Source organism: Cherax quadricarinatus, chromosome 6 (genome assembly GCF_038502225.1).
Source record: "Cherax quadricarinatus isolate ZL_2023a chromosome 6, ASM3850222v1, whole genome shotgun sequence".
Lineage (NCBI taxonomy): Eukaryota > Metazoa > Arthropoda > Malacostraca > Decapoda > Parastacidae > Cherax > Cherax quadricarinatus.
Window position 1 is genome coordinate 11,617,572 of NC_091297.1, and position 14,459 is coordinate 11,632,030.

At 39.8% G+C, this 14,459-nt stretch overlaps 2 protein-coding genes across 2 annotated transcripts in view; one reads left to right on the forward strand and one right to left on the reverse strand.

Annotated features, from left to right (window-relative positions):
- LOC128692141 (uncharacterized) overlaps positions 1 to 6,047 on the reverse strand; it is a 49,248-nt gene extending 43,201 nt beyond the window's left edge. Inside the window, exon 1 of the mRNA XM_053781197.2 lies at positions 5,969 to 6,047. The gene's annotated coding sequence lies outside the window, so the exon portion shown is untranslated. The remainder of the gene's footprint in view (positions 1 to 5,968) is intronic.
- Positions 6,048 to 9,923: 3,876 nt separating this feature from the next.
- Positions 9,924 to 14,459, forward strand: part of LOC128692134 (FAST kinase domain-containing protein 1, mitochondrial) — a 122,831-nt gene continuing 118,295 nt past the window's right edge. The window contains exon 1 of the mRNA XM_070105275.1: positions 9,924 to 10,086. The gene's annotated coding sequence lies outside the window, so the exon portion shown is untranslated. The remainder of the gene's footprint in view (positions 10,087 to 14,459) is intronic.

Consider the following 14,459-nt stretch of genomic DNA (forward strand, 5'->3'; position numbering starts at 1 on the left):
CGGGGGTCAACGCCCCCGCGGCCCGGTCTGTGACCAGGCCTCCTGGTGGATCAGAGCCTGATCAACCAGGCTGTTACTGTTGGCTGCACACAAACCAACGTACGAGCCACAGCCCGGCTGGTCAGGAACCGACTTTAGGTGCTTGTCCAGTGCCAGCTTGAAGACTGCCAGGGGTCTGTTGGTAATCCCCCTTATGTATGCTGGGAGGCAGTTGAACAGTCTCGGGCCCCTGACACTTATTGTATGGTCTCTTAACGTGCTAGTGACACCCCTGCTTTTCATTGGGAGGATGTTGCATCGTCTGCCAAGTCTTTTGCTTTCGTAGTGAGTGATTTTCGTGTGCAAGTTCGGTACTAGTCCCTCTAGGATTTTCCAGGTGTATATAATCATGTATCTCTCCCGCCTGCGTTCCAGGGAATACAGGTTTAGGAACCTCAAGCGCTCCCAGTAATTGAGGTGTTTTATCTCCGTTATGCGCGCCGTGAAGGTTCTCTGTACATTTTCTAGGTCAGCAATTTCACCTGCCTTGAAAGGTGCTGTTAGTGTGCAGCAATATTCCAGCCTAGATAGAACAAGTGACCTGAAGAGTGTCATCATGGGCTTGGCCTCCCTAGTTTTGAAGGTTCTCATTATCCATCCTGTCATTTTTCTAGCAGATGTGATTGATACAATGTTATGGTCCTTGAAGGTGAGATCCTCCGACATGATCACTCCCAGGTCTTTGACGTTGGTGTTTCGCTCTATTTTGTGGCCAGAATTTGTTTTGTACTCTGATGAAGATTTAATTTCCTCGTGTTTACCATATCTGAGTAATTGAAATTTCTCATCGTTGAACTTCATATTGTTTTCTGCAGCCCATGGAAAGATTTGGTTGATGTCCGCCTGGAGCCTTGCAGTGTCTGCAATGGAAGACACTGTCATGTAGATTCGGGTGCCATCTGCAAAGGAAGACACGGTGCTGTGGCTGACATCCTTGTCTATGTCGGATATGAGGATGAGGAACAAGATGGGAGCGAGTACTGTGCCTTGTGGAACAGAGCTTTTCACCGTAGCTGCCTCAGACTTTACTCTGTTGATGACTACTCTCTGTGTTCTGTTAGTGAGAAAATTATAGATCCATCGACCGACTTTTCCTGTTATTCCTTTAGCACGCATTTTGTGTGCTATTACGCCATGGTCACACTTGTCGAAGGCTTTTGCAAAGTCTGTATATATTACATCTGCATTCTTTTTGTCTTCTAGTGCATCTAGGACCTTGTCGTAGTGATCCAATAGTTGAGACAGACAGGAGCGACCTGTTCTAAACCCATGTTAACAGCCCTGGGCACGGCATTTTCTAGGGTGGTCATAGTTGCATGTCCCGTCTGTTTTTCCAGATTTCCCATGCCTGCAGATACCAAGTGCATAGTATGTGCACAGGCTTGGTTTCCGTTTGCCTTGGGTTTCTGTGACTGTATTCCCTGTTGGTACATGTTTCCCTGTCTTATTCCTATCCTCACTAGCACCAACAATGGAGCTCCCACCAGTTGTTTTTGGTAATATATCCTCACTATTGCTAGTGGAGTCCTCTTGTTTGCTATTTCCTGTGGTATTTCTAGTTTGCAATATTGGTTTTATCTTATCTTTGACTACACTTGTTTCCCCACTACGGCTCCTGTCCCCTATGAGGTCATTTATATGTATTCCTTCCTGCGTAAAATTCCCAACTACCTGGACAAAATCTCCAGCTTCACCATTACTGTCTCCCAGGACAGCACCTCCCGCTTCAACATTACTGTCTCCCAGGACAGCACCTCCCGCTTCACCATTACTGTCTCCCAGGACAGCACCTCCAGCTTCACCATTACTGTCTCCCAGGACAGCACCTCCAGCTTCACCATTACTGTCTCCCAGGACAGCACCTCCAGCTTCACCATTACTGTCTCCCAGGACAGCACTATCAGCCCCACATTTACTGACTACCAGGACATCACCTCCAGCCTTACAGTTTCTGACTACATGGCCAGTATCAAGGGCAGTACCATCCAGCCCAGACTTTTTATGTTCCCATCTGTTGTAGAAAGCTTCCAGGTTTTCTATGAAAGCAGCTTTGATGTTATCCTCTTTTAATACCCTTGTGATTTTAGTCCACAGATTTATCTCATTTGGGCATACCCAAAAACACTTCCCTGTTTTAATACTGCCTGTAGCTAGTTCTTGGATATCTGCACAAGGGGCGTGACACCAATTTCCACAAAAATGACAATTTATCCATGTGGAAGCCCGTTTGTTTGATTGACTGCAGACTACACAAAGCTTCATAATGATTTGAATGGTTGATTTACTGTAATTCTACTAGCAACCTCTTGAATACTCTTGAATACCTCTTGAATAATGATTTGAATGGTTGATTTACTGTAATTCTACTAGCAACCTCTTGAATACTCTATTAATAACCTCCTTAAATGAAGCTCTAGCTATTTGTATTTCTATTTCTAACTGTACTTGTATATTGGACAGCTTACCGTGTACGTTTCTGATTTATATTTATTGTTTGTGTTTGATAAGGGCGCCTACAACCCCATCCGTTTACAGTCTGCTTTATTGTCCAACGAATCCGTTCGAAACCAGTCAAGGGTTTGGACCAGTCAAGGGTTCGGACCAGTCAAGGGTTCAGACCAGTCAAGGGTTTGGACCAGTCTGATCTGATCAGTGGGTCACTTATTTAAAACATACTGGTCGGTGATTTGGGCTAACACATGAAGGATCTACTTGAAATTATCTACCCGAGTAATATGTGATTTGATTGATACAAAAGTATAACTTGCGTGTTGAAGAACCGGTGATTGCTGGCAGCTCCTACAATGACGAACGGTCAAGCCTCAACCCTTGTTTATCAATCGCTGTATCTAGCTTTTCTAGGTTTTTTTTCGTCTCCACCACAATAAATGCTATATTATCACTATAGTTGACTGGTGGAAATTTTGGAGGAAGGATGCTTTTTCTGTAGTAATAATTGCTTCTTGTTGTGTATATTGCGACCGCTAGTAACTACAGGTTATATGAAATTCACAGTATACGTCTGGTATTTCAAGAAAAAAGAAACTAATGAAAGTCACTCCACTCCACTAAGTACCATTATAATACTGGTTAGTTGCTACTACAACACTGTATTCTGCTATTCACTGGTATCACTAGATTATATGCGAGTACACTAACAGGCCAGGAAGATTATTAAAACAGCAAACCTCTGTGGTAAGTTTCTGGCGATTTCTGGCACCTGTCTCTATAGGCTTATCACTTCATTTACAAATTCACCTGTTTTCAAATGACACTTTAGCCTTTATCATCTATATACTAGGGAGCCACTGTAGTATACACTATACACTATGTATACACAATGTTATCAGGGAGACTTTCTTTCCTCTGACAAAGAAAAGTTCTATTATTATTATTTTGCACACGGAACACAGGCCTAAGATTCCCCACTGGCAGTAAACTCTGCTAGGTAGTGCACACTAATTCTCCTTTTTTGACTCAGTATATAATGTTTTCCGCCCAAGATTGGTTTCAGGCGCTAGAGGGATGTATCGTATAGAATTGATGGGACAAATTAAAGTTCTAGCACGTAAGAGCAACCGTGAAAACACGAGAAAACCCGGAGCACAACAAGCACGCTGACACGGAGGTTTTTAATAACAAGGAGAGTGTCCTTTGCTCGCTTCTCTTTCTCATTTACATCAATGGCCTCCCAAATGCATCTAATCTTAAACCCATTTTATTTGCAGATGACACTACTTATGTCTTCTTTCACCCAAACCCAACCATACTAACAGACAGTGTAAATGCCGAACTGCTAAAAATATCTACTTGGATGACTACCAACAAACTTACTCTCAATATAGACAAAACCTTCTTATACTATTTGGAAACAGTCTCAAATGTGTTAGGTAAGACACATATGCAACAGTTAGGTATCTTTATTTCGAAACGTTTCGCCTACACAGTAGGCTTCTTCAGTCGAGTACAGAAAAGTTGATAGAAGCAGAAGATACTTGAAGACGATGTAATCAGTCCATCACCCTTAAAGTTTTGAGGTGGCCAGTCCCTCAGTCTGGAGAAGAGCATTGTTCCGATGTCTGAAACAATATTGTTTCAGACATCGGAACAATGCTCTTCTCCAGACTGAGGGACTGACCACCTCAAAACTTTAAGGGTGATGGACTGATTACATCGTCTTCAAGTATCTTCTGCTTCTATCAACTTTTCTGTACTCGACTGAAGAAGCCTACTGTGTAGGCGAAACGTTTCGAAATAAAGATACCTAACTGTTGCATATGTGTCTTACCTAACAATCTGTCGGTATTTTATACCATTTTAATGTTCAGTCTCAAATGTACAGCTAAACATTTTGATAAATGGTTCACCCATTTCTAGACAGACAGAGGGCAAATTTCTTGGTCTCCACCTTGACTGCAGTCTCAAATTTCAGACACACATACAGTAAATTTCCAAGAAAGTCTCTAAAACAGTAGGCATCCTTTCAAAGATATGGTACTATGTACCCCAATCAGCTCTTCTTGCTCTGTACCACTCTCTCATTTACCCTTACCTCACCTATGGTATTTGTGCATGGGGTTCAACCACCTATTTTACTCCTGCACCAGACAACACACTCCACCGCTTTTCAAGAGTCTTAACTTGCTTAATATACATACATAACATCCACACTTATTATTGTGGCTACTACATACACAGAACACTATGCTCAAATATAAACCCTCCTCTCAAACTCTTCCTAGATAACTATAACAGAACACACAGCCAAAATACAAGACACAAATCACTCTTCGATATCCCTTGTGCCCATCTCTCCCTGTGAAAAAATGATATACATGTAAAGAGCCCAAAGATCTGGAATTCATTGCCAGAACACACTAAAGGACTCCTGTCTACAAATCAGTTAAAGGTCCTACTTAGAAATCATCTCATCACCCAAAATTAACCAGAGAAACTGTACTTAATACCTACCAGTTACTCAAAAGCTACTCAAAAAACTTCTAAATAATTTAAGACTACTCAACTTAAAATTGCTTTGATTTCATTACTTCACGTTGTGCTGAGGATCGCTCAAGCATTTGCCCATTACTTCAAAATTAGTATGTTTAAATTTTATTGTTTTAAATTCTACTAAATTGTAATACATCATTTTGAAAATCATATTGTAAATTATTTTAAATTGTTCTATCGTAATACTGTAATTTTTATAAACTAATTCAATAGTGTAATTATTCTGTACTGAACTTCTGTACTAGACTTATTAAAGCCATATAACATTACCTAATAATACTTAATTATCTTGTACTGTAATTCATCTAATGACCATCTATTGTCTTATTAATCTTAAGTTAATTTTAAGTTTGTCCAAAATGTTCTGCATACAAAGGAGGTTTTGGCATTTACACCCAACTATTATATTCCTTTGTACAACCATGTATCATGCCAAAATAAATTATTATTATTTTTATTAATAATATTATTTTTATTATTATTATTACAATTCAGTTTTTATTTCCTTGCAAGTTCACATTGAGATTCTATAATTACAATAATGAGTTGCAGTACAAAGAGCCAACATCATGCCACAGCATTATGGGCAGACTACCTAATACTAGAGAAATTGATCATAGTTTGTTTTAAGTTGTACATCTGTTTTTATTTATAGCAGAGTAAGTTTACTCAAATTACGATTGTTATTATTATTATTATAAAAAGAAGCGCTAAACCACAAGGGCTACTCAAATTACAATCTGAGGATATTACATTGGGACAAGTTGAGAGTATTTTGTAGGTTGTGTATATCAATAGTAAATATTTAAATTATTATTACTGTATCCAGTGGTAACCTATTGTATCCAGTAGTAACGTACTGTATCCAGTAGTAACCTATTGTTACAGCAATGTCAGAAGGGGCAGCAGGTATAATTACCTGAGTGTGTGTAAAGAATCTTGGCCATCTTCTTGTTGGGGGTTTACAGGGCCACTGACAGGTGACGCCGTATTGCGCCCTGTAATAATAATAATACAGTAATTATAATAATAATAATAATAATAATAATAATAATAATAATAATAATAATAATAATAATAAAAATAATAATAACAAAAAGGCACAATACCTGGAATACACAAATTTATTTATTTATTTATTTATTTATTTATTTATTTATTTATTTATTTGAACATGATACATAGATGTGCAAGGAAATACAGTGGTTAAGTGTAACATGCCAAAGCTCCTTGTATGCAGAGCATTATGGTCAGGCTTAAAATTAACTTTAGATTAACTAAGCAGGCCCGGTTGCCTGGTGGCTAAAGCTCCCGCTTCACACACGGAGGGCCCGGGTTCGATTCTCGGCGGGTGGAAACATTTCGACACGTTTCCTTTCACCTGTTGTCCTGTTCACCTAGCAGCAAATAGGTACCTGGGTGTTAGTCGACTGGTGTGGGTCACATCCTGGGGGACAAGATTAAGGACCCCAATGGAAATAAGTTAGACAGTCCTCGATGACGCACTGACTTTCTTGGGTTATCCTGGGTGGCTAACCCTCCGGGGTTAAAAATCCGAAAGAAATCTTATCTTATTCAGTGTTAAACTTTATTGTAAACAAGTAACAATTAAGCACAAATGAGTATTTCAAAGACAGGTCATATTGTCATTTACTACGTTACTGTGCATTCAGTAGAATGGAGTATTCTGTTAAGTAATGTAATTAAAAATAACAGTTTGATTGGGTCACAGGTTAAATATGAGATACAATTATTCAGTATTTATTTGGTTGTGGGTGAGTAAGTGACTTTTAAGAAGAGACTTGAATTTATAAACTGTTTCTTTTATATTCACAGGTAGTGAATTCCAGATTTTTGGGCCTTTCATGTGCATTGAGTTTTTGCATAGTTTACCTGGAGTTTACCTGGAGAGAGTTCCGGGGGTCAACGCCCCCGCGGCCCGGTCTGTGACCAGGCCTCCTGGTGGATCAGAGCCTGATCAAACAGGCTGTTACTGCTGGCTGCACGCAAATCAACGTACGAGCCACAGCCCGGCTGGTCAGGTACCGACTTTAGGTGCTTGTCCAGTGCCAGCTTAAAGACTGCCAAGGGTCTGTTGGTAATCCCCCTTATGTATGCTGGGAGGCAATTGAACAGTCTCGGGCCCCTGACACTTATTGTATGGTCTCTTAACGTGCTAGTGACACCCCTGCTTTTCATTGGGGGGATGTTGCATCGTCTGCCAAGTCTTTTGCTTTCGTAGTGAGTGATTTTCGTGTGCAAGTTCGGTACTAGTCCCTCTAGGATTTTCCAGGTGTATATAATCATGTATCTCTCCCGCCTGCGTTCCAGGGAATACAGGTTTAGGAACCTCAAGCGCTCCCAGTAATTGAGGTGTTTTATCTCCGTTAAGCGCGCCGTGAAAGTTCTCTGTATATTTTCTAGGTCGGCAATTTCACCTGCCTTGAAAGGTGATAAGATAAGATAAGATAAGATTTCGTTCGGATTTTTAACCCCGGAGGGTTAGCCACCCAGGATAACCCAAGAAAGTCAGTGCGTCATCGAGGACTGTCTAACTTATTTCCATTGGGGTCCTTAATCTTGTCCCCCAGGATGCGACCCACACCAGTCGACTAACACCCAGGTACCTATTTGCTGCTAGGTGAACAGGACAATAGGTGTAAGGAAACGTGTCGGAATTTCCACCCGCCGGGAATCGAACCCGGGCCCTCCGTGTGTGAAGCGGGAGCTTTAGCCACCAGACCACCGTTAGTGTGCAGCAATATTCCAGCCTAGATAGAACAAGTGACCTGAAGAGTGTCATCATGGGCTTTGCATTCCTAGTTTCGAAGGTTCTCATTATCCATCCTGTCACTTTTCTAGCAGATCCGATTGATACAATGTTATGGTCCTTGAAGGTGAGATCCTCCGACATGATCACTCCCAGGTCTTTGACGTTGGTGTTTCGCTCTATTTTGTGGCCAGAATTTGTTTTGTACTCTGATGAAGATTTAATTTTCTCGTGTTTACCATATCTGAGTAATTGAAATTTCTCATCGTTGAACTTCATATTGTTTTCTGCAGCCCACTGAAAGATTTGGTTGATGTCCGCCTGGAACCTTGCAGTGTCTGCAATGGAAGACACTGTCATGCAGATTCGGGTGTCATCTGCAAAGGAAGACACGGTGCTGTGGCTGACATCCTTGTCTATGTCGGATATGAGAATGACAAACAAGATGGGAGCGAGTACTGTGCCTTGCGGAACAGAGCTTTTCACCCTAGCTGCCTCGGGCTTTACTCTGTTGACTACTACTCTCTGTGTTCTGTTAGTGAGGAAATTATAGATCCATCGACCAACTTTTCCTGTTATTCCTTTAGCACGCATTTTGTGCGCTATTACGCCATGGTCACACTTGTCGAAGGCTTTTGCAAAGTCTGTATATATTACATCTGCATTATTTTCGTCTTCTAGTGCATCTAGGACCTTGTCGTAGTGATCCAATAGTTGAGACAGACAGGAGCGACCTGTTCTAAACCCATGTTGCCCTGGGTTGTGTAACTGATGGGCTTCTAGATGGGTGGTGACCTTGCTTCTTAGGACCCTTTCAAAGATTTTTATGATATTGGATGTTAGTGCTATCGGTCTGTAATTCTTTGCTATTGCTTTACTGCCCCCTTTGTGGAGTGAGGCTATGTCTGTTGTTTTTAGTAACTGTGGGACGACCCCCGTGTCCATGCTCCCTCTCCATAGGATGGTAAAAGCTCGTGATAGGGGCTTCTTGCAGTTCTTGATGAACACGGAGTTCCACGAGTCTGGCCCTGGGGAGAATTCAACCAGACGGCGACTGTTAAAGTTGGAAGTAGGGAAGACAGTTTTAGCAGAAGACCAGTCAATAGGATGACTGTGATCTCTGACGTGACAGAAAAGAACATTGCTAGTGTTGGTAAGCCTAACACTACTATTGTGCTCCCTAAGTCTGTCAGAACGAGATCGGCCAGTTTCTCCAAAGTATTGAAGAGGACAGGAGGAACAAGAAATAGAGTAGACACCAGGAGCATCTGTAGAGGGAGGAGAGGTATGAACTAGATTGGTGCGAAGAGTGTTAGTCTGGCGGAAAGTAAGCTTGATGTCTAAGGAACGGAGAGAGTTGTTGAGATTAGAAAGACCGGAAATGTAGGGAAGACTGAGGACAGAAGAGTTCCCAGGAGTAGAGAGTTTAGGAGAGAAGAAATTACGTTTAGCACGTGAGAAGGCAGAGTCTATGAAATGGGAAGGGTAGCCAAGACGGGAAAATGAATTATGTAGAGTGGAAATTTCTGCTTGAAGGAGCTGAGGATTACAAATGCGGAGAGCACGGAGAAAGAGGGAGATAAGAACACTTTTCTTGACAGAGGAAGCATGATAAGAAAAGTAGTGAATGTACATGTCACCGTACATAGGCTTGCACAGTGTTAGTTTATTATGTTTATTATGCACCCCATACCCATCCTGTGGGTGGTGGTCAAAAGATTACAGGGGTACATAATGGCTCCAGGGGACTGGACCCCAAAGTTATGATAGATGAACTAGTTACAAAGGTAATGAACAGTGACATGTAAGGAAAAGGTAAAACCTGTATCTGAGCGGTGGACATGGACATCAAGGAAAGGAAGTAATTTATTAGGTTCCCTTTCAGCTTTAAACTTAATGGAAGGGGCAAGGTTATTAAGAGCATCAAGAAATGGTTGGAAGAGACTAGAGTCACGATGCCACAGAGCAAAGATGTTATCTGTGTATACCTTCTTCTTGATTCCCTGGTACTAGTGTTCCGGGTGTTGTCCAGATGGAGCCGTAATATAATTACATTCATGTACAACTCTGGCATTATGACGGTCGTGGTCGTGCGGCTCCTCATGCGTCTTGAACCTTTATCACCCAACGTCAACACAAACACTATTTAGGGCTCTATATACTAGTGATTATGTATTTTACCAATAAATAACACTAGGTACACCCTAGTATGAAGCTAACAGTGACATAAAATTTATGGAGAACTCTGTTGAAAAGAGCAAGTCAAGGTTTGTTAAATAATTTTCAGCAAATATCCACACCAACCAAAAAAGACAATTCGAAAAAGATACGTATTATTATAAATAAATTATTTATTTAAAAAAATATCATACAAATACTATAGGCATTTTTCGAAATGATTAAATATTACGTTTGATTATATTATAATGTCGATATAATTAGATACATTAGAAGGCTCACGAGACAGCCACTAATTTTGCAAATGAATTTCGGGCAAACTAATCATTAACCACACTAGCAACTTAATTTGAGACCTATAAGAAAATTTGAGTTAGTATAGTTTGGGTAATACACTGCAATCACAAGCATAATGGCTAAAGCTCCCGCTTCACACACGGGGGGCCCGTGTTTGATTCTCGGCGGGTGGAAACATTTCGACACGTTTCCTTACACCTGTTGTCCTGTTCACCTAGCAGCAAATAGGTACCTGGGTATTAGTCGACTGGTGTGGGTCGCATCATGGGGGACAAGATTGAGGACCCCAATGGAAATAAGTTAGACAGTCCTCGATGACGCACTGACTTTCTTGGGTTATCCTGGGTGACTAACCCTCCGGGGTTAAAAATCCGAACGAAATCTTATCTTATCTCAAGTACATATAAATTACACAAATTACATATTATGAAGTGGTAGAATTGGGGTGTTGAAATCTTAGTATGAAAATTTAGACTTTGGATATAACATTTATATGAGATTGTAATAAACACAGTTGGTGAATAAATAGAAGGGCGGACAAGGGGCTCGAACCACGGTCCTTAAATTGATTGTCCAATACTCTACTGTCTAGGCTAACCCAGGCCTCTAATAGGAAGAAATAAGAGGTAATACTGTTACAGGCACCAACTGTAACCCATCTGAACTCCTTCCCTTGGCCCAGGAGCTTTAAAAGTAGGTCTATTCTTACCCACCTCAAAGACATATCATCTATGAACTCAGATTAAGTTGTAAAAAACATGCCAATGAATAAACAGAAGGGTAGATGAGGGGCTCAAACTGTGGTTCGAATGGACACAAATGCACTGGAAAATATACAGAAAAGGATGACGAAGTTGATCCCATGTATCAGGAATCTTTATTATGAGGATAAACTGATGACACTGAATGTGCACTGTTTCGAAAGGCATAAAATTATGGGGGATATGATTGAGGTGTATAAATAGAAAACAGGAATAAATAAAAAAAAGGGGATGTATAAATAAAGTGTTAAAAATATCTAACCAAGACAGGACTCGTAGCAATGGGTTCAAGTTGGAAAAATTTAGATTTAGAAGGAAACCAAACAAACAAAATTTATTTCTTTGCAAGATTACATTGAGATTATGAAATTACAATAATGAGTTACAGTACAAAGAGCCACTATCATGCCATGGCATTATGGGCAGACTTAATTTAATGGCTTCCAGACTGCTTAATACTAAAGAAATTCATCATAGTTTGTTTAAGTTGTACATATTTTTTTTATTTATAGTTGACAGTAATTGTACTCAAATTACAATAGTTTCCATAGTAAATATTGAAATTATATTATGGGAATATAACTTTGTGAGTTGTTGAACATAGTTTACAATATGAGAATGTTATAATTGAGTGTAAGGCAGTATTGTTTTGGGTAGGTATTTATTCTACAATGTAGTATTAATAAGTATGAACCTTGGGCATCTAGATTTGAAGTTTTAAGATTTGGGTAATTGGGAGATTTTTTGATCAAGTTAAATATTGAGTATTGAGTATTTAGTTTAGGGTGAGTAGATGGTTTTTGAGAAGAGTCTTAAATTGATGTTCAGACCGGGTATAGTATTTACTGGTAATGAATTCCAAATTTTGGGGCCCTTTATGTGCATAGAGTTTTTACACAGTGTGATATGGACATGGGGTATATCAAAAAGAGATCTGTGTCTTGTGTTATGGTCGTGTGTTCTGTTAAGGTTGGTAAGGAGAAGTTTGAGTGGAGGGTTTATGTTTGAGTGTACTGTTCTATGTATGTAGTAGGCACAAGAATAAGTATGGATATTCTTAACGGTGAGCAGATTTAGACAATACAATACAATACAATACTTTATTTGGACATGATACATAGTTGTACAAGGAATTATAGTAGTTGGGTGTACATGCCAAAAGCTTCTTGTATGCAGAGCATTATGGGCAGGCTTAAAATTAACTTAAAATTAACTAAGCAATGGTAGATTCAGTGGTAAAAATTACCGTAAACAATTTACAATATGAAGTACAATTTAGTATTTGAAATAATGAAGTTTGAACATTTTGATTTTGAAGCATTTAGTTGTGAATTTGTCACATTACAATGTATAACAACAAGATGATCAATTTGCTATTAGTTGTCTTGAGGTTTTAAGATTTAAGTAGGTAAGACACATATGCAACAGTTAGGTATCTTTATTATGAAACGTTTCGCCTACACAGTAGGCTTCTTCAGTCAAGTACAGAAAAGTTGATAGAAGCAGAAGATACTTGAAGACGATGTAATCAGTCCATCACCCTTAAAGTTTTGAGGTGGTCAGTCCCTCAGTCTGGAGAAGAGCATTGTTCCATAGTATGAAACAATATTGTTTCATTCTATGGAACAATGCTCTTCTCCAGACTGAGGGACTGACCACCTCAAAACTTTAAGAGTGATGGACTGATTACATCGTCTTCAAGTATCTTCTGCTTCTATCAACTTTTCTGTACTTGACTGAAGAAGCCTACTGTGTAGGCGAAACGTTTCATAATAAAGATACCTAACTGTTGCATATGTGTCTTACCTAACAACCTGTCGGTATTTTATACCATTTTAATGTTCAAGATTTAAGTAAATGGGAGATTTATTGGTAAAGTTAAATATTGAGTATTGATTATTTAGTCCAGGGTTTTTTAAAAGAGTCTTAAATTGATTTTCAGACCAGGTTACTTTAGTATTTTCTGGTAATGAATTCCAAATTTTGGGGCCCTTTAAGTGCATAGAGTTTTTACAGTGTGATATGGACACGGGGTACATCAAAAAGAGATCTGTGTCTTGTGTTATGGTCGTGTGTCCTGTTAAGGTTGGTGAGGAGAAGTTTGAGTGGAGGGTTTATGTTTGAGTGTAGTGTTCTATGTATGTAGTAGGCGCAAGAATGAGTGTGGATGTTCTTTATGGTGAGCAAGTTTAGACTTTTGAATATTGGTGGAGTACGCTGTCACGAGTGGGAATTTGTTATCATTCTGACTGCAGCCTTTTGCTGGGTTATTAGTGGTCTTAGGTGATTTAATGTTGTTGATCCCCATGCACAAATCCCATATGTGAGATAAGCGTAGATGAGTGAATGATACAGTGCAAGGAGAGCTGATTGTGGAACATAGAGATTTTCTTAGAAATTTGTTGTGTGTGTGTCTGGAATTTGAGGCTACTGTCAAAGTGGATTCCTAGGAATTTTCCCTCTGTGAGTCTTGTGATGGGTGATCCATTTAGCATAAGTTAAGTGGAATATTTGCAGCTCTGTTTCCAAACTGAATGAAATGGGTTTTGTCAGTATTGAGGGTAAGCTTATTTGTCATTATCCAGGTACAGTGGTCCCTCGTTTTTCGTAATTAATCCGTTCCTGGAGCCGTTACTATAAACGAAATTTACGATTTGCGAATCAATTTTCCCCATAAGAAATAATGTAAATACAATTAATCCGTTCCTGACACCCAGAAGTATTAAAACAAAAAATTTTTTTACATGAAATATACATATAGTACATAAACAATACAATGGGAAATGATGAATGAAACATTAACAGCATAACACTTACCTTTATTGGAGATTCTTCTTAGTGTATGGGAGACTGAAGGAGGAGAGAGATTGGATTGTTTACAGTTTGGAAGGGGAATCCCCTTCCAGCAACACCTCAGGTACCAATTGCTTCTCTGGGGTTCTTCTCTTCTCTGTTTCTTAATGCCACTAGGACCACCTTGAGAGTCACTCTTGTCCTGTCTCGCAAAGTAACTTTGGAGAGAGCTGTTTCTGGTGTCTCTTTAACACTTCCCGAAAATGGCCCAAGACTTTGTCACTGTACATATTTCTCACCTTCTTTACCACAGGCTTAGCACTAGGAGCTTTCTTTGGAGCCATGGTAGCTTGTTTAGTAATTGCAAGCACTAAAATGAGTGGAATATTATGAAATATTTCTTAGGAGCACTTGAGGGGACCTTCACTCACTGGTAAACAATGGCAGACTGGCTGGGTAGGGAGGCCGCCTGGGCTCACACCGTGCGTACGCGTCCCGGACGAACTACTATTCATGAGTCAACCTATGAAAAGCAAGTCCATGTTTATACGAAAATACCCCTATGATTGGCGAAATTTACGATTGCCGAGAACTACGAAAAGCGAGGGACC